The sequence below is a fragment of the Lutra lutra genome, chromosome 12 (genome assembly GCF_902655055.1).
Source record: "Lutra lutra chromosome 12, mLutLut1.2, whole genome shotgun sequence".
Classification (NCBI taxonomy): Eukaryota; Metazoa; Chordata; class Mammalia; order Carnivora; family Mustelidae; genus Lutra; species Lutra lutra.
This window is the reverse complement of record NC_062289.1, coordinates 65,691,553-65,697,552: the sequence shown is the minus strand read 5'-3', so window position 1 is coordinate 65,697,552 and position 6,000 is coordinate 65,691,553.

The window sequence follows — 6,000 nt, the reverse complement described above, 5'->3', positions numbered from 1 at the left end:
CTGGCTTCTTTCACATAGCCTATTTTATTTTTTAACTGGCTTCTTTTTTTAAACTGGCTTCTTTCACATAGCCTGCTGCACTTGAGACAATCCATGTCTTGCGTCTATCAGCGGTCATTCATTCCTTTGTGCGGCTAAGTTATTATTCCATTGTGTGAATACTCCAGCTTGATTTATCCATTCACCAATCAAAGGACAATTCTATTAGCAGGTTTTGGTGATTATGAATAAAGCCACTAGAAACATTTGTGTGAAAATATGTCTTCTTTTCCCTTGGGTAAATACCTAAGAGAGATTGTTGAGTCGTAAGTAAGTGTACATTTAACTTTATATGAAACTGCCAGACTGTTTCCCAAAGTAGCCATATCATCATGCAATGCCTTCAGTAATGTGTGAGTATTCTAGTTGATCCACATCCTTTAAGGAGTTAGCATTGTTAGACTTTTTTATTTTAGTTGTTCTAACAGATGCATAGTGTTATCTTGTTGTGGTTTTAATTTGTGGCTTTCGGTTTTGTTTTGTGTTAAGTAAGCTCCACACCCTGCGTAGAGTCCAACATGGGGCTTGAACTCTCAACCCTGAGATCAAGACCTGAGCTGAGATCAAGAGTCAGACACTTAACTGACTGAGCCATCCAGGCGCCCCTAATCTGTGGTTCTAATTCTCTAATGATTGACAATGTTAAGCATCTTTTCATGTACTTGCCTTCCATATATCTTCTTTAGTGAAGTATCTGTTCAGAACTTTTCCCTTATTAAAGCTGAATGGATTGTTTTCTCATTATTGAGTTTTGAGAGTTCTTTGTGTATTCTTTATGTATTACATATACCCTTTATCAGGTATATATTTTGCAAATATTTTCTCCGAGTCTGGGGCTTATATTTGAATTTTCTTAACAGTGTCTTTTTTTTTTTTAAAGATTTTATTTATTTATTTGACAGACAGAGATCACAAGCAGACAGAGAGGCAGGCAGAGAGAGAGGAGGAAGCAGGCTCCTCGCTGAGCAGAGAGCCCGATGTGGGGCTTGATCCCAGGATCCTGAGATCATGACCTGAGCCGAAGGCTGCGGCTTAACCCACTGAGCCACCCAGGCGCCCCTTTAACAGTGTCTTTTGAAGAGCAGACATTTTTTTCATTTTTATGAAGCTATCAACCTGTTATTTTATGGATAGACAGTACTTTTGCTGTTACACTTAAGAAGTCTTTGCCTAACTCGAGGTCACAAAGATTTTCTACTAAAAGTTTTATGGTTTTAGGATTTCTACTTAGGGCTATGGGGTATTTCAAAATAATTTTTGGATATGATGCTACCCAAATGTTTGTCAATGAGAAAATGGTTATACAAATATGGTAATCCATTCCATGGAATATTACGCAGCCATAAAAGAGAATGAACTATTGATGCATGCAACAAATTGGATGAACTTCAAGGGAATTATGTTGAATGGAAAAAGCCAGTCTCAAAAGGTTACCTACTATGGTTCTATTTCTATGACATTCTTAAAAGGACAAAATTAAAGAGATGGAGGACAGAATGATGCTTGCAGGGGTTAGGGATAGGAGGAATGAGGGCATGAAGGAGCCTTGTGGTAGAGGTGGCAGATGGTGGATGGTAGATGGTAAAGCTAAATATCTTGCTTGGTGGTGATCGTGCAAAGATAACACACATGAAAACATAGGCGCACACACACAACACACACACACACACATACACAAATGAGTGCAGGTAGAATTGGAAAAAATGGAATAAGCTCTAGATTATATCAATGTCAATTTCCTGGTGTTAATGCTGTACTATAATTATGCAAGATGCTAACATTGGAGGAAGCTGGGGAAAATGTGCATAGACCATCCTTGTACATTACTTTGCAACTTCATGTAAATCTATAATTATTTCAAAATTAAAAGTTTGGAAAAATTCAGTTGCAGTTGTCTTGACACGTTCTCCTAAAAAGCCACAATATCCTGATCCCATCTAAATTATTATAATCCCGAAATAGTTAATAGCTGCTTCACAGTCAAATTTCCACAATGGTCCATAAGATGGCTTTTATTTATAGTTACTACTTTTTGTTTGGTTTGGTCTCCTGAGAAGATCTAATCTGTATAAACTGTGTTCTCGTTACTTGTTAGATCTCTCCAGATTCTTTTCATCTGTAAGGGTCTACACCTTTTCTTTCCTGATATTCACTTTTCGAAGCGTTCATGCCAATTTTCTTTTCCAGCATTCTGCAGTCTGGGTTTGTCTGGCTATTTTCCTGGGGCCCTTGCTTTCCCTGAGAACTACTGGCAATGGATTTAAACACCTCAAATATGCTTATACCCATGGGCTTATCATGACACTAGCAAACCAATGTTGGAAGAAGCTGGCACACTGACTTATTACTATTGACAGTCGGTAAATAAGAGGGGAAAAGAGCAAACATTTATCTTGCTTTTTACCTTATACATAGCTCCTCTGGGGACTGAATCACTGATGAGGGGATATTTTCTTACCAAAGTCAAGGAGGAATGCAAGAATGCAGGAATGAGAACTTCCCCCGGCTTGCATCCAGTAATGAACCAATGGATTAGGGCATTGTGCTTACATCACAAAAACACAATTTAGAATGGAATACAAGGGCCCCCACTCCATATCCTGATGGGTGTCCTTGTGTTAATTCCACCACCCCCCCTTGTTATGTGGAGCCATCTCCCTCAGTTCATTTAGCCAAACCATGTCAAAGTCACACTGGCCTTCTGTATGCTCCAAGAGCCCCTTGAACTTTCACTCTGTCTGATTGGCATGCTCCACTCCCAAGACCCCTGGGCCTCCCTCAGATTTGGGGGGTCTCAGGGTCTAACTCAGGTCAAAAATGTTGGGTCCTCCATCTTCAGTACCACTGGTGCCATAGCCAAACCCTTTGGGTTCTGTGTTTCTATGTCAAATTTGGGATCTGCGCCAAGCAATTCTGTACACAGGCCACAATTCCTAGCACCCCAGGTTCTCATCTTGTGTCACAGCTGGGGGTGCTGTAGATGCTTAGGGGTGGCAGTGGGGGTGAGATGCAGCACCAGATCCCAACAATCTGGGAACCACACCCTTTCTGACATCCCTCTCCTCTGTTACTGATTCAGAAAGTTCCCCCAAATGTTCCCTTTCCTGCATTGGCCTATTTTGACCCTTTCCTTCCCACATGCTCCCAGCAGCTGTATAAATCACCAGCTTCATATGCAAGGCATCAGAGGTGTGTGTGTGTGCGTGTGTGTGCACGTGCACGCGTGTGCATGCGTGTGTGATAGAGACAGACAGACAGAAGGACAAAATGTGGCCAGTCACTGATGTGACATGATTTCCCTTCTTAGGGAATCACAATGACCCCAGCCATCTCCAGGAGTCCCAGAATGGCAGGGTCTTTGGAACTCAGGAATCCCTTTGGTCATGCCATCAGCTGCTCATTCATCTCATTCATCTCTTTGCCCAACTCTGTCAGCATCTTGTATTTATCAGACACATCAAACGCATGGAATGGATCCTGCCCATCAGGATTTGCAGAATTTGCAGATTAGTTAAGGAGAGAGAGTTGCAAAATAAACTTAGATCTGTATGGTGGGCGCTTAGTTAGGAAACCACAATGTTTACACATGGCAGGAAGCTGGTAACTGCATTAAGAGGTCAGGGAAATATTATTGCCTGAGGAGGGAGTTTTGAGATCCTTCTAGAACCCTGAACTGGGACGCCTGCTGGAGGATCCTGTAAAGGGTCAGGAAGTCCTGTCTGTCAATGAACGGCTTGGAAAAAGCGTTGGAGGCAACCAAGAGGATTAGGTGTCGGATCAATTGCAGAGAGTTAATGCAGCAGAAACACTTGAGCAGGGGGATGTATAAGACATGGGACTTGGGACCAAATCTGGGCCAGCCTCCAAAGACTGCGTCATGATAAAGAGTCTGAATTTCCCCCTTCAATCTGTACTTTCCTGCCCAAGCCACAGGCAGCTGTTGATTACTGGGGACGTGGCCAGTCCAAATTGAGATGAGCCACAAGTGTAAAACACACACAGGATTTTGAGGATTTCATACTGGGAAAAAAAAGTTTAAAACCATCATAGCTAATTTTTATATTGACTGCATTCTGCAATGATAACATTTGGGATATACTGGCTTAAGTAAAATGCACTATTAAAAATCATTTCAGGGCGCCTGGGTGGCTCAGTGGGTTAAGCCGCTGCCTTCGGCTCAGGTCATGATCTCAGGGTCCTGGGATCGAGGCCCGCATCGGGCTCTCTGCTTGGCAGGGAGCCTGCTTCCTCCTCTCTCTCTACCTGCCTCTCTGCCTGCTTGTGATCTCTCTCTGTCAAATAAATAAATAAAAATCTTAAAAAAAAAATCATTTCAGGGGCGCCTGGGTGGCTCAGTGGGTTAAAGCCTCTGCTTTCGGCTCGGGTCATGATCCCAGGGTCCTGGGATCGAGCCCCGCATCAGGCTCTCTGCTCGGTGGGGAGCCTGCTTCTCCCCCTCTCTCTGCCTGCCTCTCTGCCTACTTGTGATCTCTCTCTGTCAGATAAATAAAATCTTTTAAAAAATAATTTCACCTGTTTCTTTTTACCTTTTTAAATAAATGTAGTCAATAGAAAATAAAAAGTTACAGATGTGGATTGCATAGGTGACTTTGAAGGTGGGAGACAAAAGGTTAGTTAGAGAGGAGGAGTGCAGGCAAAGCTGGATCTGGGAGTAATGAGGAGGAATGGAGGGTACAGGTTGAGCAGTGGGGACAGGCAGGAAGCCAGATAATGGTTGAGGTGAGAAAGGACTCAGGCTAAAGGAAAGGACTTGACAAAGAGGAAGGCCAGGCCTGGTGACTGATAAGGAAATAATACAATAAGAAGAAGAACACAGTGCATTTGAGGAAGTAGAAACTCAGAGGGTACCTAGGACATGGCATGAGCTGAGGCCATTGTTTTATACTGGTGGAAGGGCCAGTACTGACATGCGCCCACCTCTCTGGGGGACCCCTTGGGAAATGGACGTTCTCACCCATGTTTGGGATCATAGGATTGGATAGTCTGCCTGGGACCTCTCTGAGTAGGAGGCATGCCCCCCCTAATTACCTATATAGGGGGTCCCTTCCTGCAGGGTACGTCCTGACCCACCACCCAGGGACTCAGTGAGCTGCACAATAGGTCAGGCCTGAAGGCACCCACTGTTTCCTCTTCACCCAGTAAACTTGTTGGTGGGGCCACTCCCCCTGCCTCCATGATTTTTCCCCAGGTCCAGAGGCTTCCATGGAGTTATCAGGTGGGAGGACTTGCGGTTGACCTTGATTGCCCCACCAAACGTATCTTGACTAAAACCCAGCAGCAGGAGAGTTCCTCCGGAGCAGGGGTCAGCAAGGTCTGGTACTATCTGGCTCGGCCCTATGTTTCTGTAAATAAAGTTAATAATAAACAGCCATACCTATCCATTTATGTGTCTGTTATCTGTGACCGCTGTCACAGTAATTTGGAAAGCCCGAATTATTTACTATACGGTCCTTTATAGAAAATAGTTGCCAGCCGCTGCCACTCTCTTGCGCAAAAGAATCCATGCATTTCTCTCACCTGCATCAGTGGTGTTTAATCAAGGTAATTTTGCCACCTTGGGGACTTTTGGCAATGTCTGGGGACATTTTTGGTTGTTGTAATTAGGGGCGGGAAGGCGCAGGTCCGGGCATCTGTTGGGTTGGGGTCAGAGATGCTGCTCAACGGGACAGCCTCACCACAGAGAACGGTGTTTGAACGTCAGAGGAACCGGGCTGGAGCACCTGCTCCCGACCTGTCCCTTGGCGCCCACGACCCCCCAGAGGCTTGATCACCCTGTAACCCCTGCACAATCCAGCATCCCGTCCTCAACAGGCATGTTCCCCAGGTGCAGCCCCTTCCCCCGCCCAGGACCTCCCAGAGCAGAGACTGGGGTCACGTAGACTGTGAGCCACCAGTCTCCTGGGACCTTCACCCTAGGTTGGTTCTTGGGTGCATCCCACT